Source organism: Psammomys obesus, unplaced genomic scaffold (assembly GCF_907164565.1).
Source record: "Psammomys obesus unplaced genomic scaffold, mPsaObe1.curated_primary_1811, whole genome shotgun sequence".
In the NCBI taxonomy this organism is placed as follows: Eukaryota; Metazoa; Chordata; class Mammalia; order Rodentia; family Muridae; genus Psammomys; species Psammomys obesus.
Genome location: NW_026587216.1, coordinates 47,695,571 through 47,722,013, shown reverse-complemented (window position 1 = coordinate 47,722,013; position 26,443 = coordinate 47,695,571). Strand labels below are relative to the sequence as shown.

Genomic DNA, 26,443 nt, shown 5'->3' with positions numbered 1-26,443 from the left:
ACACACACACACACACACACACACACACACACACACACACACACACAGATATGGAGAGAAAGGCCCCCTTACAGGGAGACATCACTTTTTGGATTGATATTGTTGTGCTGTTCTTTGTGCTTTGACACTTGACTTTGCAGAGAGAAACTTTGCAGAGAGCTTTCCAGTTAGCTTTTTCTGACCTTGTGTTGCTGCTTTGTGTTGGCCTTTGGACTGAACTGATGGTATCCTAATGACCAAGTCTGTTAATGCTCTAAGGCCCCTTCGACCCTAAGCAGCAGGAAGTAGATAAAAGAGGTCTACAGCCTTTTCCCTACTAATCTCTTACCTAAAGTTGCGGGGTTTGGAATGGAGTTAAAGGTGCTTAAGAGCCCCAAATAAAGCCGGTTTGGTGGAAAATGTAAGCCCACAGAGTTAATTATTAGCAGAGATGATGTTATATGTGCAGCTGAATATGGTGGCACCATATTTGCAGTCTCAGTGTTTGGAAGGTGGAGGAAGGAGGACCAAGAAGTCAAAGTCAACTACATAGAGAGTTTGAAGCCAGCCCGGGCTAGATGAGGTCCTGTCTTAAAAATCGAAAACCAAACAAAAGAAGGAATTTATATTAAGTCTTTCTGAAGAACTGTGAAGTCAGGGCACTTGGCAAGTGATAAGAGCTGGAGTTCCCATGCTCCGTGTAGTTACCAGTTACTTTAACTACTCCTTGTTTAGGTTAGACATTGGTGATTATAGTGGCTTTAAGTGTGGCTGTGGTGATGTTGGACACAAGATCCCAGGACAGCAGCTGGAAGCAAGCATAGTGCTCTTACATTCATGAGGAAGATCTTCAGTGTGGGGCTATAAAACATAGACTACAAAGCTCTTCACGAAACGTTCTGTAGTTTTACAGATCAGCTGGGATGACCGTAATGAAAAGGCATGAAAACAGTGTTGGCAAGGGAAAGGAAGAATTGGAGCTCTTGTGCTTTTTAATCCACTCTTGTGACAGAAAATGACTTATTCACTGTGAAGTTCCTCAAAAAGATATCAGTAGAGTTGTTCCTCTTAGGCATACAGCCCAGAGAACAGACAGTAGCTAACTGAGCCCTCACATAAGCACAGAAGTACATGTGCTAATCATAGTAGTAGTGAAATAGAAAAGTCAGGAAACTGTTTTCTGGAAAATGGAAAAGTGGATAAACACATTGTGATATATGGACACAACGGAGTTTTATTCAGCAACAGAAGAAAGAAGGAACTGATCAGGCTACAGCATGGATGAACATTTCTGAATGGAATGTTGTATCAAGAAAATGAGCCAACAAAGATGTCACATAATGTGTGACATTTGTATGCGATCCCATTTGTATGAAGTATCTAGGACAAGCCAGCCCTCCAGGGGAAGTCAGGACACACTGATAAACATGAAGACTTGGAAGAAGCAACGAATGGGAGAAACTGTCTAAGGGGAAAAGGACGTCACTTGAATGATGGAAAGGAAGCAGGGCGGCAGCTGCACAAAGCGAATGCACCAAATGCTCCTTTTGAACCATTCACCTTAAACGGTTAGTGTAATGTGACAGGACTTTCCTGTCCACTACCATCCCTCACCCCATCAACATTTATTGATGACTAGGTGTCGGACTAACTCTATAGATACAAAGCCAGACAGTCCCCAAGAAGCTTATTAAAATGATGGATAACATTACGTTGAGGTGTGCTCAGTGCTAAGAGAAGTAATCAAGTGTTTGCTTGCTTTTATTATGAAGTAGATAACTGAATAAACTAAGAAGATGAATTTCATTTCCTGTCCTTAAATCATTTACTATACATGTGATAAAATACCTATGAGGTTAACACAGTGGTGAAATGGTTGGCATTTGTAAAAGTTGTGAAGAGATTTTTTTCTGGAAACCTTCAGACTTGTGTCAGACGCAGATGGGCTTAAGTAATGGAGGGAGCTATGGGGCAAAGGGACACTAGAAACTCGGGCATATTAATGTATTTACAGGTTAGGGGAGCTAAAGATAGGACCAGTAGATGAATATTTTGGATAGTTTTGCCTTTCATTCTCTTAACTGGAAATAATTTTACCTTGAACCAAAGGATGTTCAATAAACTTTACACATTGATCTTCAATTTATTCTCTGAAACTACAGTGCAGATCTGACCTCTCTCCCAAACAATGCACAGTAACTATCTGAAGATTATCTTCATTTCTTTCCCATTATGAGGCTGGCATTTACAGGAGACTATATTATTGAAGATGTTTTCACATGGACCAATGTTGAGATCCTTTCACTGGCATTATGGGTACTTTTTCCTTGAAGTGCTTGGTTCTGTCAGAGGACCTTTTAGAAAAACAATAAAGAGATATACTATATATTCTGATTTTATCATCTTCACCATTAGTTTTACATCATTTAAGTTCTAATGTTGGTTAATCTTTAGCTTACCAACATTGCTCTTCTGGCTTTTTATAATGTGACTCATTCTCAGTTTATAGTCAACTGATTGAATATTTAATTTTTTTTTATTCTTGGTAAATGTTAAGCAGTATTTGAATCATACTTTATGACCATTAAATATATATATTTTTTATATAAATATATATATATTTATATTTGTTGGATTTTTTCTTTTGAATCTCACATGTCCCCATGATTTAGTTGCTCATACATGATTATTTTTACTTCAGATGAGGAAACTGAGGTTTTAGTAGATTTATGGATCCATTTAAGCCTGAAAAGCCAAAGATCAGAGCAGGGAGAATCATGGTTCATGTCTGCATCTAGTATGTTACAATGCAATATTTCCACCTGTGTTCTCTATCCTATCAAGTATGTATTTGTTGTCCTGTCCAATTTTGTTTTACATATGGACTTGAGAATTGTGTCATTTATGACTTTATCTTGGTCACTAAAAAAGAAATTGAGCCTTACATTATGAAATACGGAGTTTGCAGTTAGGATTTCATACTTGGTTAGTGCTCATTCATTTATTGCACCTGCTTCTTCATCTTGCTTGAAAGGTATCATAAGAAATTTGAAAAACGTTTTAAAATGAAGTGAATAGAAATTGCCTATCAGTAAAACCTATTTGTCATGTATAGACCCTGTTTTATTATTTACATTTTCAAAAGTCATGCTTGATACTCTAGTCTGCTGCTGTTCAAGGATCAACATAAACCACGTGATGCAGAACCTCCAGACTTCTCATCATCTCTATTGTTGAAAATGAATTTGTTCATTTTATGCATGAGATTCAAATTTATTTGCAAATGAATAATATTATTTGTTGTTTAAATCTTCCTTGAAAATCAAATATAAATATTCTTTTCAGGAGGGTTAAAAAAAACCCACTTGGATCTATCTGTATGTGAGCACTGTTGTGACTTTTATAGTCTAGGATAATTATCTTTCAGGTATGAAATAGAAACTACATTTCAGGCTTGTTCTTGTTGGAGGCTTGGACTGGGGCAATGAAACATTCTTACAAGTAGAGAAGAAACAATTGTCTATGGATTCTGATTCCATTTTATCCCTTCCAGCACTTTCTCAGGTGTTTGGTGACATTTAAAACTTCCTTAGAGAGGGAAGCTTTTTATTTTATAAATAGAGTTAGGCTTACCTTAGTTTTGGAAAGGCAGTAGGTAGTTGGTGTTAAGATACAGATTAACAAGCTTTTATTTCCTGCTGCAGACTTAGGTACTGGAGTAAGGAGTGGCACTTGGACGGAAAGGGGCAAGATGGTTAAGGGGATGACAAGAAGTTGGGATTTCAATAAAGGACAGAAAGAGGACTTGAAAATAAGTAAGAAAAATATCAGCATGGTAAACCAAGGATCTCTGAGATAAGATGATGAATTTTGACTACCCATAATTCATTAGTGGTTGTACCAGATCACAGAGAGTTTACAATTAAGGATATGAAGGTAATTTATCAAGGGAAATACTTCTTTCCTTTCCTCTTCTGACCGCTCATGTTCTGGATTCCTATGCACAGGTTTCTCCTGTTCCTTATTGTTAGCCTCAACGCTGTGAAATTCCAAAAAGCAGGTAGCAATGCAAGGCTCATCTATTTGGACATATGATTTATTTTCCTAGGTCCTACCTTAATTTTTGGTTGGCAATGATGCTTTTCCTGTTACTGAGGACAAGAGGGGTGACTATTTTGATTCATGTTTATATTCTGAAGGTTGATGAAATGGAATACCCCCACAATTCAATTTTTATTCTGAAAGCATAATTCTTATATTCCACAAAATTTAAATCTTTAAAAAACCTGTCTGCTATAAAAGCATTACATATTGGAAATTATTACAGAATTTTAAAATTGTTTTATTATATTTTTCATTGCTGTAATGATTAATAATTTAAGCATGGTGTTTGCTTTGGCAGCACATATACTAAAATTGGAACGATACAGAGAAGATTAGCATGGCCCCTGCGCAAGGATGACACGCGAATTCGTGAAGCACCCCATATTTTTGACAAGACCAGATAGGCTAGGGTCAGATGGAAGAGAAGGAGGACCTCCCCTATCAATGGACTTGGGGAGGAGCATAGGAGGAGATGAGGAAGAGAGGGTGAGGTTGGGAGGAGATTAGAGAGGGGCTACAGCTGGGATACAAAGTGAATAAACTGTAATAACAAATAAATTAATTAAAAAATTTGATCATGAATAAATTGACCTGAATTTTATACATAAACAATAGAGTCAAGATTGTTGCATGTTAGCACACTGTATATACTGACTATTTCCGACAGACTAATCATTAGTATTTATGGATTAGTGATGAATATTATGTATGATCCTTTTCAAGACAAAACAAAAGTAGTCATTTCCAGCAATACATACATTAAAACAAATTGCTGAGAATGACCATGTGTTGTTTTTTTTTTTTTTATTGTTGGATTATTGCAATTCGTTTGTGTGGAAATTCAATTTTTTGTATTTTCAACATGTTAGGTTCTTTTGGTTAAATTTACAGGATTGTCAGGGATTTTATCTGAACAGTGCTCATAGTCTTTTGATAGCAGCAGGTGGCTAATCCTTAATCTTTTTTTCTTAGACTCCCTTTGAGGAGAGTTAATTAGAACCAAAAATTCCATTTATCTCCTTTCATGCTTTTATTTTTCCTCTTCTCTCAACTGGGCCCTTTATTGTACCTCACATTTTATATTTGTTTTTCTCCTAGAGGTGATAAATACTGACAGAAACAATGGGAGGGAAGGATTTATTTTTGAGTCACGATTTTACGGACTACAATGTACCCTGGTGCTTGTGGCACCGTATTATGGAACCAATCGAGGTGGCCGTAATTTGTGGTTTCTTCACATCATGGTAAACCAGGAAGCAGAAAGCTAGACTGGGGGTAAGATCAGGGAAAAACATTCAAGGCCCACAGAGTGTCCTCTGTCTCCAACAGTGCTACTAATCAGGGACCAAGCGCTTAAACTGAGAAGTCTTGCAGTGACAGCAGAGCTAAGGAGAAACAACTCAAACCTTAAAGCTCTGCTCTCTTCTACCCTTCCACATCCCTCCCCTTTCCTGTGATCACTTTTTTTCAAGCTAAATAAAAGAGCAAAATTTAAACAGGCTAACTTGTTTTAGTGCTGCCAAGTCATTAAATCGCCGGGTTTCACAGAGCTTGCCTACAAGGCCTGGACATTCGCTTATGAAAAGTGACATATTATTGTTTTCATCACTCAAATAAGATGCAAACCTGAAGCTCTGCGCTTTGCTTTCCTGTTTGTCGGTGATTACCTCAGCCTTGAGGCCTTAATGCTGGGAGAACAAGGGCAGGTCTCAGAGGCCTGGACCTCTCCCTTCCCCTCCACATCTCACCTCCATATCAGCCCTTCTCAGGTTTATTCCTAAAAAGACATGCTCCCACTGCAGTGGGCACACTGCCTCATCTTCCTTTTCTTCTTATGGTACAGCATTTTAGAAATCATTATAGAATATTGCTTTCCATTTATTATCTTAAATATTTGTAAATGTGCCAGAAAGAAATTGGTACAATTCTATAATGAACATTTTTAGCTAGTTGTATTTAAATGGTAGTTATGGCAAAAAAATTATTTATATTTTCTTGAAGTAAAATTTCTTTCTGTCAGGCATTTTTTATTAACGGGAGATCTTTCAGGAGCAATAAAATAGTTAGCTTATTCATTTTCTCCTCGTATCTCATTTATGATGCGAATCAAAATGAGTGCCACAACTGAATGAGTTGGTAGAATGACGAGAAGGAAAAATTTTGAATCATCCCAAATCCTTATCAGTAGCTTCTGGATTTAACATGATCATGTTGAATGTTATTTAATATATGCAATATCACAAATACCATGTGGAGGCCCCATTAAACTCCTTGCTTCCTTAGCTCAGAATAAGGACTCTATTTAAAAAAAAAAAGACTTTTGCTACATGTGAAAATAGATACTGTTTTTTTTTCCTGCTTCAGTTTCTGTGAGATCATAACCACCCATTGCTCACAGTTCCCATCTTCTTTTAGACCCAGATGCTCCACGGTTATGGAAACACATCTTTGGCAAGCTAAAGAGAGCATAGATTGGAACTCCAAAATTTTAATTGTAAATTGGTGAAATGTGCCAACATTGACACAAGTGTTACTAAATTCATGAGGTTTAATTTCTTTAGGCTTTGAAGTATTTCCTGAAATATGCAAGGTTCTAATACAAGCCATAATGCACACCTTTTGTGAATTGTGCCACACACAGTAAATTTTAGAGTATACCTCATAGATTTCTTAATACAGTTTCTTGACTGTCTGAATCCTCGCTTCATCCAGGCTAGGCTGACAGCCATGCAGTTCTAAAGATGGGTAAGACCAGGAGACAGGGGGTAACAGCACAGCATGGTCAACATTCTGTCATCTTATAGTTAATTTTATTTAAAAAATAAAAAAAACCCAACATATAATTACTGGGAAATTACTCTTTCCCCTGTAATATTTTTGTACTATTTTGTTAAGGATTTTACTACTACAGATCTTAAAAATTGTGTGTGTGTTTTTTAATGGTGCTTTACTCCTTGTATATGCTATAAAATATTTCAGAGGCACTTTATACCTGAAAAACTGTTGGCCACACTGGCCTCAGAATCAGGTACGCAATATTTACTCTCTCTGTCTTCCAATTCCAATTCCCCAGTTCCAGCCCCAGCTCTACTGGGCTGAGATGACTATTCCAGGCACTGAAGACAAGATAGAAGAAATGTCAAGAAAATGTTAAATAATAATAATTAAAAAAGAAAGAAAATGTTAAAATGTCAAGAAAATGTTAAATAATAATAATTTAAAAAAACATGCAAAACATCTAGGAAATCTTGGAAACCATTAAATCAAATCTATGAATAATAGGAATAGAGGAGGGGGAAGAAATCTAGGTAAAAGGCATAGAAACATCTTCAGAAAAATCTGGAAGAATTTTCCTTAACCTAAAGAAGGGAGTGCCTATCAGTGTATAAGAGGCATAAAGACATCACACAGACTGGAGAAGAAAAGAAAGTACCCTTGGCACATAATAATCAAAACACTAAATACACAGAACAGAGATAACATTAAAAGCTCCAAGGGAAAAGACCAAGTAACATAAAGACAGACCTATTAGAATAACACATGAGTTTTCAATGGAGACTCTAAAATTCACAAGGGTCTGGATGTATATTTAGCAAACTGAAAAATCACAGATGCCAGGCCAGACTACTATTTCTAGCAAAACTTTCAAACACAATAGATGGAGAAAGACATCACACTAAGACCACCAAATTTACAGAAAGGGAATAGAAGAAAAACTTTAACCTGAAAAAGTTAACCACACTCAAGAAAACACAAATAAAAATTTCAGATCAGCAAATTAAAAAAAAAAAAAGTGAAGAAAAAAACTCCCTACAACATCTCAGCAAAATGATGTGTACCAAAAGACATTATTTATTGATAACTTTTCTCATCAGTCCTTTTAACTCTCCTCAAAAGGAGCAGAGTCTTTCTCTGGCATGAACTCAGTGACAGGCTCTCTGATCATCTTTCCCTGGTGGGGGTGCAGCCTTTCCATGCCACAGAGGAAGACAATGCAACCAGTCCTGATGAGACCTGATAGGCTAGGGTCAAATAGAAGGGAAGGAAGACCTCACCTATCAGTGGACAAGGGAAGGAGAATAGGGAGAGAGGAGGGAGGGAGGGTGAGATTGGGAGGAGATGAAGGAGGAGGATATAGCTGGGATACAAATTGAATAAATTGTAACAAATGATAATAAAATTTTTAAAAAGAACACAGACTAAAAGATTGCATATGAAAACAAGATCCTTTTTTTCTGCATCCAAAAAACATACCTTAATATCAAAAATAGATATCACCTCACAGTAAAAGCCTGAATAAAGATATCTCTAGCCAAAGGACCTAAGGAGCTATTTTAATATTTGACAAAATAGACTACAAACCAAAACCAATCAGAAGTGATAGATAAGGAAACTATATACTTATCAAAACAAAAATTCACCAAGAGAATATTGCAATTCTAAATATCTATGCAGCAAACAAAAGACACAAATGTTCATAAAAGAAACATTACTGCAATTAAAAATCATATATTGATCCTCACACAATGATAATGGCTTACTTCAGTACCCTACTTTTGCCAATAGATGGGACATCCAGAAAAAAACTGAACAAAGAAATGCTAGCACTAAATGTCATCACAAACCAAATGGAATTAATAGATATTTACAGAACATCTCATCCAAACACAAAAGAATATACCTTCTTCTCAAGGCACATGGAAACTTCTTCAAAGCTGACCATAAACTTGGACACTAAGCAAGTCTCAACAGATATAATAAAATTGAAATAACACTCTGTTTCCTATTTGACCAGCACGGATTAAAGCTGGATGTCAACAACAACAGAAACTATAGAAAACTTATAAACTCATGAAAGTTGAACAACTCGCTACTGAATAAAAAATGGGCCAAGAAAGAAATGAAGAGAGAAATTAAAAAGTGTTTAGAACTGAATGAAAATGGAAATGCAATATGCCTAAACTCATGGGAGACAATGAAGGTGATTGATTCCAAGAGGCAAGTTCACAGCATTAAGCATAAAACTACTGGAGAAACCTCAAATTAGTAACTTAATGGCAAACCTGAAAGCCCTAGGAAAAAAAAAAAGCCCAAAAGGAGTAGATGGAAAGAAATAATCAAACACAGGGATGAAATAAATAAGATAGAAAAAAAATCAATGAAACAAAGAGTTGGTTCTTTGAGAAAATCAATAATATTGACAAACCTTTATCCAACTTAACTAAAGTAAGAAGATCCAAATTACAAAATTAGAGATGAAAATGGAGGACAGCAACAGACAACAAGGAAATTCAGAGAAACATAAAAACATACTTTAAAAACCTGTAGTCCACCAAAATGGAGTATCTAAAAGAAATGGATACTTTTCTAGATACATACCATTTACCAAAGTCAAATTCAAGTAATGCAAGCAACTTAAACAAACCTATAACCCCTAATCAAATAGAAGCAGTAATTAAAATTGTCCAAACAGATAAAAACTCCCACAAAACAAAGAAAAACCAAAAGCAATCAAGCAAGAAAAGGGCAACAACAAAAACTGAGCCAGATGGTTTTAACATAGAATTCTATTAGACTTTCAAAGAAAAATTTATGTCAATACTTCTCAAATTATTCCACAAAATAGAAACAGAAGAAACATTGCCCATTTCTTTTTTTATGAGACCACAGTTCCCCTGATAATTAAACCACAAAAAGTCCTAACAAAGAAAATCAGAGACTCATTTCCCTTATGAACATAGATGCAAAAACTTCTCAATAAAATACAACACATCAAAATATCATTCACCATGATCTCAGAGACACAGGGATGACTCAATATAATGAGGTGATAAAAATAATCTACTATAGGAGCAGCCTGAAAAACAACCTCCACTTGACCATCTCGTTAGATACAGAAAAAGCCTTTGACAAAATCCAACACTCATACATGACAGAGAGATTAGAGATACAAGAGCATTCTTAAACATAATAAAGATGATTTTCAGTAACCCTACATCCAACATCAACGTAAACGGAGAGAAACTCAGAGCATTTCCACTAGAATCAGGAGCAAGGCAAGGTTTTGCACTTTCTCCATACCTATTTAATATAGTACTTGAAATCTTAGCTAAGCCACAAGACAACTGACAGAGACTCAGGGGATACAAATAGAAAGGGAAGAATTTAAAGTATCTGATTTGCAGATGGTATGATTGGTTCCATAAATGACCTTAAAATCCCACTTGTACATGTGATAAACACTTTTGGCACAGAAAGAGGGTAAAATTGATACACAGCACCAGTAGCCTTCCTATGTACATGTGTCAAACAGACTGAGAAAGAACTCAGTGAAAGAATGCCTTTCTTGATACCCTCAAATGTTTCTTATGGTAACTCTAACCAAGCAAGTGAAAGGCTTGTATAATAAAAACTCCAAGACATTGAGGAAAGAAATTAAGGAAGTTATCAGAAGATGGAAAGATCTCACAGATCAATGGACATGGTAAAAATTGCCATCCTACCAAAAGTGATCTAAAGATTCAATGCAATGCCCATCAAAATTCCAACCTAATTTTTTTAGAACTTGAAAAGACACTTTTCACATTTATGGAAACATAAAAAAAAAAAAACAAATAGAACAATCCTGAATAATAAAAAAACTTCAGGAGATATCACCATCCCTGACCTCAAATTATTCTACAGAGCTATAGTATTAAAAACAGCATGATATTGGACTGAAACCGTACATGTTGGTCAATGGAGTTAAACCAAAGTCCCAGACATGAGTCCACACACGTATGGGCACCTGAGTTTTGAAAAAGATTCCAGAAATACACACCGAAAAAATAAAAGACAGCATCTTTAACAAACGGTGGTGGCCAAATTAGATGGCTGCATGTAGAAGAATCCAAATAGATTCCCTACTTATCCCCCTGTACAAAACTCAGCTCTGAATGGAGCAAATATCTTAACATAAAACAAGATATATGAATCTGATGGAAACACAAAATGCAGAATAGCTTTAGCACAGGAAAAGAATTTCTGAACAGAACACCGTTAGCACAGGCACTGAGAACAACAATTGTTAATAGGACCTCATGAAATGGAAAAGCTTCTGCATGCCAAAGGACACTGTTGTTTGGATAAAGTGCCACCCCACAATGTGGACAAAGATTTTACTAAACCACACAACCAATGGAAAGCTAACACCTAAAATATATTTAGAAATTAAAAACTTATATATCAAGAAACTAAATAATGCAATTAAAAATAGGATACAGATCTAAGCAGAAAATTCTTAAAGAAAATCTTAAAGATAGAGCAGAGATTGAAAGAACATCCGAGCAATACCAGGCCTAACCCTAAGACACACCTGTGGAAGAAAGGCAACCCTTATTACTATTAATGATGCTCTGATATGTTTGTCGACAAGAGACTGGGGAGTTGTCCTCTCAGAGGCTCTACCCAGCAATGGTTTAAAACAGATACTGAGACTCACAGCCAAACATTGGGTGAGCATAGGGAATCTACTGGAAAAGAGGGAGAGGGAGAATAAATGGACCTAGAGGTGACAAAAGCTCCACAAGAAGACCATCAGAGTCAATCAATCAGGGCCCAGAGGGGCCTATGGAGTCCGAAGCACCAACCAAGGACAATGCATGCTCTGGACCTAGGTCCTCTACATATAAGTAGCTGATGGGCATCTTATGCTTCATGTGGTCCTACTAGTTAGGGAAGTTGGGGATATCTCTGATATGGACTGTGTTGTCTGCTTTTTGATCACTTCACACTGATGAGACTTCCTTACCAGGCCAGAGGGGAGGAAGACAAATTCAGTCCTCATGGGAATAAATGAGCTGGGTAGGAGGCCTTCCCTAGTCTGAGGAATAGGGAAAAGGGGATGAGGGAGGAAGGGTGTTACTGGGAAGAGAGGAGGGAGGGTCCTATGACCAAGATGTAAATTGAATTAATTGATAAAAATGAAAAAACAAATAAAATAATAAAAACTATTCTAAAAATATTCAAATTCCTAATCATCAAGAAACTGTAAATCAAAACTACATTGGCATGTCATCTTACACCAGTCAGAATGGCCATGATCAATAAAACCTGTGACAGTGTATGCTGGCAGGGATAAGTAAAGGGCACACTAATTTATTGCTTATGGGAGCGCAAACTTGTACAGCCACTATGGACATCAACATGGTGATTCCTTATAAAGCTGGAGTTAGATCTGCCCCAACATCCAGCTAAATACCTTGTCTTAGTCAGTATTCTATTGCTGTGAAGAGAGCCCATGACCGTGGCAACACTTTTAAGGAAAACAGTTATTTGGGGATGGCTTATAGGCTCAGAGATTTAGTCTTTATCATCATGGTGGGAAGCATGGTTTAATGCAGACAGACATGGTGCTGGAAGAGCAGCTGAGAGTTCTACATCTGAATCAGCAGACTTTGGGGCCTGGCTTGAGAATTTAAAACCCCAAACCCCATTCTCAGTGACATATTATCTCTGTCAAGGCCTCACCATTTAGTAGTGCTTCTCCCTGGTGACCAAGCATTCAAATCTATTGGCCTATGGGGTCCGTTCTTAGTCAATGTACCACACCACTTTTGGGCATATACACAATGGATGCTTCTTTCTACCACAGAGACACTTGTTCAATATGTTCATTGCTGCTCTATGATAGCCAGAAATTGGAAACAACCCAATTTTCTTCAACAGAAGAATGGATAAAGAAAATGTACATTTACACAATTACTACAAAATTACAAAATATTACTAAGCTGTTTCTAAAAATTGAAATAATGAAATACATAGGTAAATGGATGGAATGAGAAAAAAATGCTGAGTGAGTTAACCCATACCCAGAAAGGCAAATGTGGCAAGGTTTTACTCACACACGAATGCTAGCTTTCATTTTAAGTCACTGATAGGCAGACTACAATCTGCATAACCATAGAGTAAGAGATTGGGGCAAGAGAAGGCTCTCCCTAAGAGGAGGAAATAAAATAGATAGTTATGGATAAATGGGGTCAGGGACAGGGGTAGTGGAGAAGGAAGATCAAATGGGAAGGTAAAGGAAGAGGGGGTTGAAGAGGGAAAATGGGGAAACAGAGCTGAGACAAATGGTCATTCGAAGGCTTCCATGGACACCTAATACAGCAGTCTTCCTTAAATATATGCATTTTTGAAGGTGATCCACATGGGATGGCTAGTAACAGGGGACATAGAGCCACATTTGCATATTTCTTTTCACCAAATCAAGCCTCCAGTTTCATGAATGGGTCACATGTAACAAAGTCCTTGGCCAAAGGGGCTCCATGGCGAGTCCCAAAGAACCCAGTTCTCTCCAAAGCGATGGGTAAGGTTCTATCGCTGAAGATCACCTACACAACTTACTGTACATGAAGAAGTTGAGCTGGTGCCTATGCAGAGCCTTCACTTCTGCTGAGCCGTGTTCATGGTACTGAACATACTCATTATGCTGTCAAAGGAGAAAGGTGAACACCAGCCGGGCTACAAACTCTTTCACCTACAAGAGTTACCTGCCTGTAAGTTGTGCTGGTGCTAATAGCTTGTGGGAGTAGCCAACCAAAATCTGATTGGATTTAAGGCCCACTTCATGAGGTAGAACCTATCTATGACACTACTCTGGTAGCCAAGAACCTGAGAGTAGGTAGAACAGGGGCCTAGGCTGTCTTAGTTAGTTCTTAGTTCTACTGCTGCAATGAAACAACATGACCAAAAAGCAAATTGAGGAGGAAGGGTTTATTTGGCTGACTGTACTTCCATACCAGCAAAGGAATTCAGGACAGGAGCTCAACAGGGCAGAAACCTGGAGGCAGGAGCTGATGCAGAGGCCAAGGAGAAGTGTTGCTTACTGGTTTGCTCATCATGGCTTGCTCAACCTGTTTTCTTAGAACCAAGGTCCACAGCCAAGGGAGAGCACCATCCATGATGGGATGGCCTTCTCATCAATCACTAATTTAAAAAATGCCCTACAGGCTTGCCTACAGTCTGATCTTATAGAGGTATTTCTGTAACTGAGATTTCCTCCTCTCAAGTGATTTTAGCTGGTGTCAAGTTGCCATAAAACTATCCAGCACGTAGGTGAAAACCAAATACTACTGTTCAGTTAAAGGAATGTAGCAATAAAAGAACTTCTAAAAGACTTACTGATCATTTATAGATCAATGTCTTGCTCAGCCATGGTCATAGAAGCATCCTTTTGCAGTAGATGGGAATAAATGCAGAGATCCATACATAACTGTCCAATGGGCAGAGTAAATGAAAGACCTGGGAAGACTCAGTGCTAAATGGGATGTCTTCATCAACACTCACCTGGTTACTCAGGCTCAGGGAACCCGTGAATGAAAGAGGAGGCAGAAAGACTCTAAGAGCCAGAGGGGATGGAGGACACCAAGGAAACAAGGCTTTCTAAGCAGAACAGAGCCCACACACACATGAGCTGATAGAGACTGTGACACCGATGGGGTTCTGTCCTTTAGAGGAGGAGTGAGCATAAGCATCTGTCCTCAACCCAGAAGCTATCTCCAATTGATAACGACTTGAAAAAGAAGAATTTGTTTTTTTTTTCTAATGGAGTGTAAAGTGGGGTGTTGATGGGTATACAAGCCTCACTTTAGGGCATGCCCTGTGCCTAGCAGTAGATTGTCAACAGAAAAAGAACTCAGTGGCTTTTTCTTGGAGGTTCTGTGCCTTGAAATGCTTTGTCAGGATATTTTTAATTCTTTTCTTCCTTTCTTCCTTGCTTCCTTTCCTCATATGTTATGGTTTTTGATCCGTGTGTTTATTGGATTTCTCTGTGAAGGAATGTATGAATGTCTTTGTGCTTTTTACTTTTATTTTTTTTTTTTTTGGCTTTTTTTTCTGATTGTTTGTTTTGTCCAATTCCAATTTGCTTGTTTTTTATTTATCTAGTTTTATTTTATTATTATTTTTAGAGACCTGTTTGCTTTGTTACAATGGGAGTGGATTTGATACGAGAGGAGGTGGGAAGAAATTGGGAAGAGTAGGAGAAGGGGAAATCAGCAGGACACTTGTATGAAAAATACATTTTCAATAAAAGAAAAAGTCAATATCATCTTAAAAATGTTTCTTTTCCCTTTTTATTTTATGGATTTTTAGGAAGTAACTATTTTTAAGGCGCTTTGGAAGTGAATAGAAGAAAGTGCTTGAGGCCAGAGGCAGGCGTTCTGGGGCTCTGTCTGCACAGGCAGATTCTATTATCCCCTTTGAAGGCTGAGAGGATCAGTGGTTCTTCTCTCTGCTGTACAATGAGGCCAAGTGCCCAGTGTGTGCGTGTGCGGGCGTGTGCGGGCATGTGCGGGCGTGTGCGGGCGTGTGTGTGTGTGTGTGTGATTCTTCTTGAGGCTCTGCTACATTGTTCTAGTATCTGCATCTAAAATGTGTATATATCATACAAACAAATACATCAAATACAACAAATTCATAGATACATTGAAACATCTTTGATAATAAAAATTTTATACATTTCAGAATATTCTCTTAGAATATATTCTGTGCAAAAGACTATTTTTGAGATGGATATTTCTAAGAATTTTGTTATCACACTTTTTTTTGAAAAGAAATACCATTAACATACAAGAAAGTTGGTTTTATATCTTCTTTTTCTAGAATTATATATTCTTTTAAAACATTTTTGCTATTGGGATTTGTCTAAACATGTTGTAATATTAGTGAGCAGTGTTGGGTTCTGAGGCCAAGGCCTGCACGCTTACTTGTAAGGTACCCTTTCTCACCTGTTAATTGCTGGTTTTGAAGCTGTCTTTTGTTTTCATCTATTTACGTGGTTTTTTATGTGTCTTGTAGGTGTTAAAGGGTATTGTTGAGATAAGCTAATTATTCACATTCATTGTTTTCATTTCTTTGGGCTCAGAAGCTTCACCGTGTATTTGATGAAAATTCACCTTAATTTTAATATAGCACAAACGATTTTTCTTTTAGCTTCTTCTGAGATTTATTCGACCCATCACTATGAGGCAAGAAGGTAAAATCTTGGCAAAAATACTTCACTGAACTTTTTTTCTTTTGAATATTCTTTCATGTAATTTGTGATGCGATATCTGCTTTTTTTTTTTAAAAATGAGTTTGTTCTCTTTTTATTTGCTAGATTTCTATCTCACATAGGACTGTTTAACCATTTTCAAAATTTCAAATATTTAAAGCAAACATGTAATTGTTTCTTCATAGCTTTATCACAGTAAACATTTCCCTTCCTGTAAAATCATGGTTAGAATGAAATTAAAGCAGATCTATGTTAATCAAGAAATTTGGAATTGGGGAGAAAAAAATAAAGTAACATTTTTAGGCTAATTTATTTATTTATTTTTTGCGGAATAGGAAGTCTCTGAATTTAACATCTATTGTAATCATTTTCTTCTGCCTCTTAGTAACAGTTTTCCTTTGATCTCGAGCGTTTCTGGCTCCGCACGGGACAGCATGGAATCTAGAAGACGGCCACTAGAGGGCAGGAAAACTGCGTTTTATGGACCCGACACTTACAGCTCTTCAGAGGCATTCTGAGCCGAATTCTAGCTCTGTTGCAGCTGGTTCCGCAGTGCCTGGTTCTTAGCTTACTCCGCCCCTGGGCTTCTCAGCCCACTGTGCCCCGGAAGCAGTGCCGGTCGAACACTGAACAATGCCAGACAGTACTACAAGCAAGTTAAGCCTTGCTTGGGTCTTGTGGTGTGAACTTATCTCAACAAAGAATGATAGCTGTTTGGATTTTGAGCCGTTTTTGCTTTCATTTTATTGTGTTTTTCAAACTTTCTGTGATAATATATATGAGCAAAATTATACCACTAGAAACAATTAATAGTGAAAAATAAAATATATATATATATTGTTTCCTTATGGAAAACTAGTTCTTATGAATTTATTGAAATGCGGTTACATGGAAGAGGAAAACAGGAGAGTCATGGGAAGGGTAAGACAGGGTGTCTGGTGGTCCACATTTCTCTCTTTAAAACTCAGCTGTTCTAATATATGTTACTGATTGACAATGAGAGCCTCAGTCAGACCAAATGTCACAGGTGTGCGGTGACAGGAGCCAATAGGAAACCGTCATCTTTACAACCAGTGGCTCCCTCTACTGTTTGTTACATCACAGCCCATTGAAACAAGTAGCATTACGTGTGCCAGTAAAGATAATCTAAATGTCTAGAATTTATGTAGAATTATATGAAGGAGCTATCAAAAACCAGAGCAGTAATATGGCTGAATTGAGTCTAATTTTTTTTTGCTTCTGAGTAGCCAAATTTACAGAGTTATTAAAAAATTTTGCTCATGATAGGGACAAAAGGGAAGGAAAGCAATTGGTCAGGCTATGTTTTCCTACGAGGTTACTTACGGATGATGAACAATGATCTGCAAAGAAAATTGAATGATTCCAAGTGTCTTTGAAGAAGAAAAGGGACAGATGAAAGACCTGAGGGGACAGGAGCTCCACAAGGAGAACAACTGAACCAAAACATCTGGACACAGGGGTCTTTGCATGGAGATAACCTAGAACCCCTGCACAGATGTAGCTCATGGCAGCTCAGTATCCAAGTGGGTTCCCTAGTAATGGGAGCAGGGACTGTCTCTGACATGAACTCAGTGGCTGGCTCTTTGATCACCACCCCTGGGGGGGAGTGCAGCTATACCAGGCCACCGCGGAAGACAATGCAGCCAGTCCTGATGAGATTTGATAGACTAGGGTCAGATGGAAGGGCAGGTGGACTGAGGGAGGGTGGGATTTGGAGGAGATGAGGGAGTGGGCTACAGCTGTGATACAAAGTGAATAAATTGTAATAATCAACAATAAATTTTAAAAATAATGTAAATAAAAAAGAATTAGTGACTTTCAGAACACTGCCCTCTTCTTTCTGTCTTCATAAAGTATCATCTGTATGTGCATTTTGGTGAAGTGCTAACGTGTTTCTTCCATTTAGGAGAGTTAGAAATGTGATGCTGGAAATGCCATTTAAGAAACAGATTGGGGATAAATATTGGACTTGAAATCAGTGTAAACTAACTCACGTCCAAGCATTTAAAGCTGTCCACAGACAATAAGCTGTTCTCTATGATTTCCCAAAACCGCCTTGGAAGAACCACATTGTCTAAGATTTCCAATTATCTGTTCAAGTCCTTTGCCAATATTTCACAGTGAGTAGAATTCTCCTATGAATTTCTGTTAGTGAGGAGGCAGCCTTTCTGTTTGGCTAATTAAAACTACAGTCTTGGAAAGTTTTCACTGTTTAAGTTTTGTGTTCAGTCTTTCTCCTTGTTTATCAGCCCACATTACAATTGGGTCAGCAAACTAAATGATTAATAGCAAATAACTCTGGGGTATGAGGGAAATAAAAGATGTTGGCTGGGGGCTCCTCAGGACCGAAGTTTCACATCTTCACCCACGCAGTGAAAGGACCCTGTGGGTCACAGTGTTCCAAATGGAGGGATTATCCTGTATTATCTGGCCAGGTTCGAGCTAATCATGTAAGCTGGGAAAAGTAGAAAACCTTCCCTGGCTTCAGAAGAGAGATTGCACACAGCTTTTTAGAGCTTCCCCTTCCCCACCACCCAAAGCAGAATACCAAGGGCAGAGTAGATTTCAAGGACAGAGCTGACAGGAAAAGGAAGGTGAGAGAGCATTCCCATCCTTCCTCCCCGGCTGGCACTACAGGTGCTCTACTGTGTGGCTTGGCAAGCCGTAAGTTGGTACTTGATAGGTGTGCTGAATTTGGGTTTGTCCCAACATATGAAGTTTGTCCACATGGTTTGGATCCTAGTATGACACAGTATGCACAATCAGATACTGAGTGGATAGAAGAAAGAGAGACAGTTTTAGTTGCTCATGTTGTTTATCAGATTAGGTTTTTACCAGGTTGGAGAGTATAAGGGTTGTTAGCACAGTACTTTTTTTTTTTTTTTCTTAATTGGTACCTTATATTAGTAGTGAGCTAAGTATGGTAACTTAACTGTAGCTTTTTTTTTTTATATTCCTTGATGATAAGCAGAATACAACTTTCTTCATATGTGGTTTATATCTTTAATTAATATTTAGAAAGTTATCTTTCAATTTAGGAAGTAAAGTACATTCTCACATGCTGCCGAAACCACCTATCTTATCTAAGCAGGAAATATTGGTGCTTGAATAAGGTTGTATTTCCTAAGGAGGGCTGAGATGCACAGCCCCTTTTCCCACCAGATAACAAGATCCACATAAGTCTACGGGAGCCATATGTAACTTTTTTAGTTTCTTCCAAAACACATGTTGGTATGATTCAGACAAAACATTCATTACTTTAGAAATACTGTCTGCTTCTAATTTTCAAAGCATGTGAGTAAAGGCCTTGCTCGTTAGTGTGAGAAAAGCTTTGCATTGAGCTCCCAAGTAGGCAAAAATACAGCAGCCTTCAGAACTCTTTCCTGTGGCCACACTTGTATCTTATCCTGGGGGAAGCAAAATCTTTCTCCAATTAGCTTTGCCCTGAATAGAAGGCTCGCTGTTTCCTACCACCTGGTGTCCTTGTAGTGTGTAATGATGCTTACTTAAACCATTGCTTTCCTTTCATTCAAGTTTTAAATCATGTCCTAGATTTTGGAGGAGAACACCTAGTGTGATCACCGATGATTACCGTGCTGTCTCCAAACCTGGCTGTCACCCAACTCATTAAAATAACTGCAGCTGAAGCCAAGAGTTGCAGAGAGGAAATCAAATGCATATCTTCTTTTTGTTCTTGTGCTGTCAGTTAAAACATGAGGGTCCAACTTGGTTCTTGACCCCAAGAGGCTTAAAGTACATAAAATTGTGAATTTAGTGTGATCTATTAGGAAACATTTAATGATATTTATGAGGAAATGTTATTAAATCAGACATGCAACTTGATCAGCTTATATTCATGGATATGTATGAAATTATATAGGGGAATTTAACAGGACAATATTTTAAATAGACACATTTAAGAACAGTCACAGATTTATAGAAACCATATTATCTTCCCTCCAAAACTTTGCAGTTTGGGGATTGCATTCATTCATCCATGGGGATTTCCATCATTCATTCATTTTACATTTATCATAGTTATGGAATGAAGAATATAAAAATAAACATAACATCTCACTCCTAAATATTTTACTTTCTAGTGGAGCGCGAAAGACAATATGCACACTTACAGAAACATAGTATGTAGGTGATCACAAAAGCTACGATGAAAAGCAAGTCAGAAAAAGGAAGTGTTGTGGATATAAACATGTTTTTGTTTTGGTCCCAGGTGTGGGATGTGGGACGATTCAGATGGTCCACAGAAGCAGACTATTTGCCTCATGCGGGCTTCAAGAGGTGCTCTTTGCCAGCTGCAGATAGTTTACTTCTGAGGACTCTGGATAGAGAATATATGCCAGAGCCCAGAGAGTGTGGACTAGGAGAAAGAACAAGACTGCTCTTGCTTCTCCCTTGCTGCTCCTAGTTGCTTTGTGAGACAAGACGATGGAGAGCTACTGAAACAAGGATTGGAGTGGCTACAAGGAACCCAATGACCCTGACCAGCAGGAAGCAGTTAAGAAAGAAGTGTAGAGTCATATGAAATAAGGGGGAGTTAGTAAGACCTGGATAGGAACAGGAGCACCACAAGGACCAAATATATCTGGGTACAGAGGTCTTTTGTGGGACTGATTCTCCAACCAAGGGCCATGCATGGATATAACCTAGAACCCCTGCTCAGATGTAGCCCATGGCAGCTCAGTGTCCAAGTGGGTTCTCTAGTAAGGGGAACAGAGACTGTCTCTGACATGAACTCAATGATAGGCTCTTTGACCTTGCCACCCCCAAGGGAGGAGCAGCCTTGCTAGGCCACAGAGGAGGACATTGCAGCCAGTCCTGATGAGACATGATAAACCAGGGTCAGATGGAAGGAGAGGAGGACCTCCCTATCAGTGGACAGGGAGAAGATGAGGGAGGGAGGGTGGGATTGGGAGGGAATGAGGGAGAGGGCTACAGCTGGGATACAAAGTAAATAAACTGTAATTAATATAAAAATAAAAAAGCAAAGTTTAATAAAAAGAAAGAAGTGTGGCCCCCTCCCACTAATCCTCTCTCTCCTACCTGGTGTTGGCATATTAGAAGGGATCTGGGAGTAGGGAGAAGTTATAAGAAATGTAAATAATAGAATTTTTTTTAAAGTATGCCAACAAAGAAGAGTAAGCTATTGCTATTTATTTTTCACACAGTGGTCAGAGAAGGCTCTTCAGACAAGATGACATTTTCACAGACTTTGAAAGAAGCAAGACATCGCAGCAAGACCATGGTAATGTGACTGGGTCGGGGGGGGGGCGTAGAGAAAGTAACTTAGGGCATAGAAACAGTAAGGGTCAAGAGCTGATAGGCAGATAATACGGATCTCTGAGGAACGTCATAAAGACTTCAGCTTCTACTCAGCATGAGATGACAGGTCATTGGAGTATTTGGAAAGAAAAAGGATGACCTGTAGATTTTCACTTTGACAGGTGTATCCATCTACTCTGTTAAACAGATCATAGGAGAGTGAAAAGTGAAAGCTAGAAGACCAGTTACTACGTTACAGTAATAGCTGTATGACAGAGGATAGGCCAGGTTAATAGCAGTAATAAAGCAAGCAGAAAACTATGGATTGTGGATCTATCCCAAAAAAATAATATAGTTTGGCTAGAGACTATGAAAGAAAGAATATGGTGAATTTTCTTTTTGTCCCAACCAAAGAGCTGAATAAAGATACCTTGTATTGAGTTGGGAAATTCAATAGAAAGTGTAGGTTTGGAAGAGTTGAGGAAAATTAAGATTGGTTTTAAACCAGCTCATTTTGGTATGTCTCATAGACAGCAAAGTGAACACAGTACACAGGCAGTTGGTAATGCAACCTGAGTTCCAGTGAGATCCGGGCAGACATGGACATGTGCCAGCTCTCCTGTGTCAGTGTGGCTTAATGCTGGTGGCCTGGATTTAACCATGTACTGAGAGAACATAGGATGAAAGAAAGCAAAATGCCTCCTGCAAGGCTCACAGGGCATTAGAGGCAGTGGAAAGGGTGTAAGGACCAGAGGATAAAGAGGAATAGTGTGAAATAGTATGTTCTATTCAGGACTTAACATGGTACTCATGAGCTCACTATAGCTGTGTTTACTTGTACAAGGCCTGCACAAGAGTAGATTCAGCACTATTTTATTTTGTATGCCATTGGGGTTGATCAGAACCCAACCATCACTAAGTGCTAAGGAGGGGGTTGTTACTTTCTTCATTGTCACACCCACTGTTACAATGCCGTTTTCTTATTAACTTTGGAACAGAGAGGCCTTGTGCATTCAGTCAGCTTCATGGAGTTCCTGAGACTTACAAGCTCTTTATTCTTGAAGCTCAAGGAGCTTCTCTTGTGAAGATCTTAAGTCTTAAGGACTTCCTCCAGGATGGAGTGTTTCAGCCAGGGGGAGCTGCTGCACAGCAGGAGGACATGCTTTGCATTTGTGGTGGAAGCATGTGGGCCTCTCTTCCACAGCTGCCCTGCGTCTGCTTACCTCCTTACTGCCTTTTTCTACAGAGTAGCAGAGTAATAACTTGATTATGTGTCTACCTTACAGTAACCAGTGCAAATAGCCCTGTTCTGTGAGTTGGCCATCTATTCCAGAGCACTGCTGAATACTGAAATATGCAGTTACAACAAAATGAACCATTAGGCCAGGTAGAAGCCATTCACCAAGCTGATTGTCAGCATATAAGATAATTGATAGACTATTACTGCCTCAGCACCATTTAGGCACTCACCAGTTCAGAATTATTATGCATTTAAGCTTCAGTTTTATGTTTAACCATGTTATATAGCAGAACTGTCCAGGGACTATGGAATAATGGAACACTGCAAAAAAAAAAATACTACAAAAAAAAAAAACAAACAGATTTCATATAAAAAGAGAACTGCTGAGTCATTTCATGGGTAAGGAAGAATCTTATTTGAAGAAAAGAACAATTGCTTTATTTAAAATGAAAATAACATTTAAGCCTAACATAAATTTTCTATAATATATATATTATAGTTCATTTATAGTTGCTATTACTTATCTAAGAATTTACTATCACCAAACACATGATGTTTTCTTTATAAAATGGGTACCTTTGACCTCATGTACCATGCTTGGTGCTAAACATCTGAGATGAAATGTCCAATCCCTTTGGAAATCTACTCACTCTAGCAAATACTGGATTCCTAGCACCTTGGCTATTGAGTGCCAAAATGTTCGTGTCCCTTGCTCATCAAGAAAGGATGGCAGTGATACAAACCAATGTGTCCCACTCTGATGCCCTGGTCCAGCTTACTTTGCCATATTTGTCGTTTCTTGAAAATTGGAAATTCTGTAAATCAGTGTACGAGTTCTGACACCTTCCCTATGTGGAAATCCCATTCCTTTGCAGACACAGGATCCATCTTGTGTCTGCTGCTCTCATACCTCCCCATCTCCATCCCTCATGTCTGTAAATGGCAGTAGTAGGCAGACAAGCACTCACCCATCCATACAAGTTAAGAAGAAGATACGTCATCCATCCTTCACAACCTTAAGCTTCCTTTGGGTCCAGTTTAGCCATGTTTTTCAAGCTCTTATCAAAATTAACCTTCAAATAAAATCAACCAAACTTTTTTTCTAGGCTCTTAATATTGATTTCTCTTTAGACTATTATGAGTTCATTAAAGAGGGTTATTACAAAAGCCTTCTAGGGCCTGGCAAGATGGTTCGGCAGATAAGGACACTTGCTACCAAACCTGCTTGACCTGACTTCAGTCCCTGCAACCTACACAGTGGAAGGAGAGAACCAACTCCAACAAATTGCTCGCTGACCTCATACATGCATGCACTCTTTCTCCTTTCTCTCTTTCATCCTTCTTTCTTTACCTCTCTCTTCTCCTTCCCTCCTGCCTTCCTCTCTCTTGCACACACACATTCATACACACTATTATGATTAAAATATTTTAAAAGTCCATCTGTTTGCAAACAACCCTAATGAAACTCTTTGGGTCATTAAAAACAAACAAACAAACAAACAAACAAACAAACAAAAAAACCTTCTGTTTACCGCATAGAACTGCTTGTTGTATAGGGCCAGACAAAAATACCTAAAAACACAAATATTAATAAACAATAAATACAACTGAAAAATTCAATAAAGTGACAAAAGTATATAAATGATATAAATGATTCTTTTTGTATTTGATTCTATCCTCTATAAATTCTTTATATCAAGAACCATACCAAGGAATCTTTTTTCCTATAGATAGACATCTTTAAGTTTGTACTGGAGTTATCTCTCTATATTTTATTTATTGAGAATTTCAATATGATTACTGTGTTTTCACCATTCTCTCCTCCGTCATGTTCCTAAAATATCTCTCTGAGGAGATGGCTTAGTTGGTAAAATGCTTGCTATACGAGCATGAGCACCTGAGTCAGATTTCCCAAGGACTCATCAAAAACAGGATTTATCCATGTGTGGTTACACGCCTTTAATCCCAGCACTTGGGAGACAGAGGCAGGTGGATCTCTGTGATCCACCTGTTTTACATAGAGAGTTCCAGGACAGCTGGGGCTTCACAGACAGTCCCTGATTCAAACAAAACAAAACAACAAAGACAAACAATAAAACAGGACGTGGTAATGAGCTTGTGTAGCCCCAGTGTTTAGGGAGACAGCTCCACATGGCTCCCTCACTGGTTGCTCAGCTGAGTTGAATCTGTGAGCTCCAGATGCAGTGAGAGGTCCTGTCTGATGAGATAACATACAGAAGAAAGACATCCCAACTTGACTTCTAATTTACACACACGCACACACACACACACACACAAACACACATATACATACACATGCACACTCATGCATACATACACAAACACATGCACACCCATGCACATACACACATGAATGTGTACATACTATATACATAACATAAAAAGAGAAGATGAACTAGTGGTAGTAATATATTACAAAGATTAAGTTGACCAAGTCATACTTTCAAAGTATCTTAACCCACGAAAAATTTATTTTTCTTTCATTAACCCTAACCAAGCAAGTCAAAGACTTGTATGAAAAAAATTTCAAGTCTCTGAAGAAAGAATTAGAGGAAGATATGAGAAGATGGAAAGATCTCCCATGCTCATGGCTTGGCAGGATTAACATAGTAAAAATGGCCATCTTACCAAAAGCAATCTACAGATTTAATGCAATTCCCATCAAATTACCAACACAATTCTTTACAGACCTGGAAAGAAAAATTCTCAACTTCGTATGGAATAACAAGAAACCGAGAATTGCTAAAACAATCCTCTACAATAAAAGATCTTCTGGAGGTATCTCCATCCCTGATCTCAAGCTGTACTATAGAGCAACAGTTATAAAAACTGCATGGTACTGGCAAAGAAACAGAATGGTGGATCCTTTTAGTGAAACACCAGTATTTGTTTTTTGCTTAGGTACCTGGCCTATATATTCTCACGTTCTTGGTTACCTAAGCAGTGTTGGGGAATGGGTTCCATTTCAAGGAATGAACCTAAAATCCGGTCAGGATGGTTGGTTGGTCACACAAGCCTTGTGCCACTCTTGTACTAGTGCATCTTTCCGTCTCATCACTCCTGCAGATCGAAGGGTTCAGAGCTGAGTTGGCGTTTGCATCTCTCCTCCAGCAGAATCCTGAGTACTTTCTAGTTCCATGAATACTAGTTTGTGTAGGGTGACGGCTCTATGGAGGCACCAGCCTGACTTCTCCATGGTCAATGGTTGGTTGTGTAGGTGTTTTCTCCAGCAATAGAACCTTACCTTACCATCAGTTTGTGGAGATCTTAGCAAATGCAAGATAAAGTTTAAGTGTGTTTTCAATTTCACAAATACAGTGATTAAGGGCCAATGAAAGTAGTATTGAGAATTTTTATATTTAGCTTTTTAAAAATTTTTGCTTATAATTTTTTATAATCCTACCCCCCCTCTTTTTTTTCTTTTAATACAAAGGACTTTGAGTGACTTCTCAAAATTATAACTCTATACCTTTCCATATCCAATATTTTTGGATATTTTAAATTAGCCATTCGTAGTTTGACTAAAATTTTAAAAGATTATTTATGTGTAACATACATGTGGAACAGAATCCTATACGTCTGAGTCTGAGTTTAATCTGACAAAATAATGAGTTTTTCATTAAATCAGTGGAGTTTAGGAAAAAATTATAAAAAGAAGCCCATTGCAATATAAGAGAATGGGCTAGCAAACTCGAGACTGCCCTATGGTAGAGAACCAACCCCTGGCACTGTGCTCTGCTATGCTTGCAGACAGGAGCCTAACATGA

The 26,443-nt window shown here is 38.1% G+C and overlaps 1 protein-coding gene and 1 non-coding gene across 2 annotated transcripts in view; one reads left to right on the top strand and one right to left on the bottom strand.

Moving 5' to 3' along the window:
• The window catches only part of Cngb3 (cyclic nucleotide gated channel subunit beta 3), a 178,026-nt gene that overhangs the window by 116,059 nt on the left and 35,524 nt on the right, over positions 1 to 26,443 (bottom strand).
• LOC129673765 (U6 spliceosomal RNA) lies at positions 4,366 to 4,472 on the top strand. Its single transcript, XR_008719699.1, has one exon. It is a non-coding gene; the product is annotated as a U6 spliceosomal RNA (small nuclear RNA).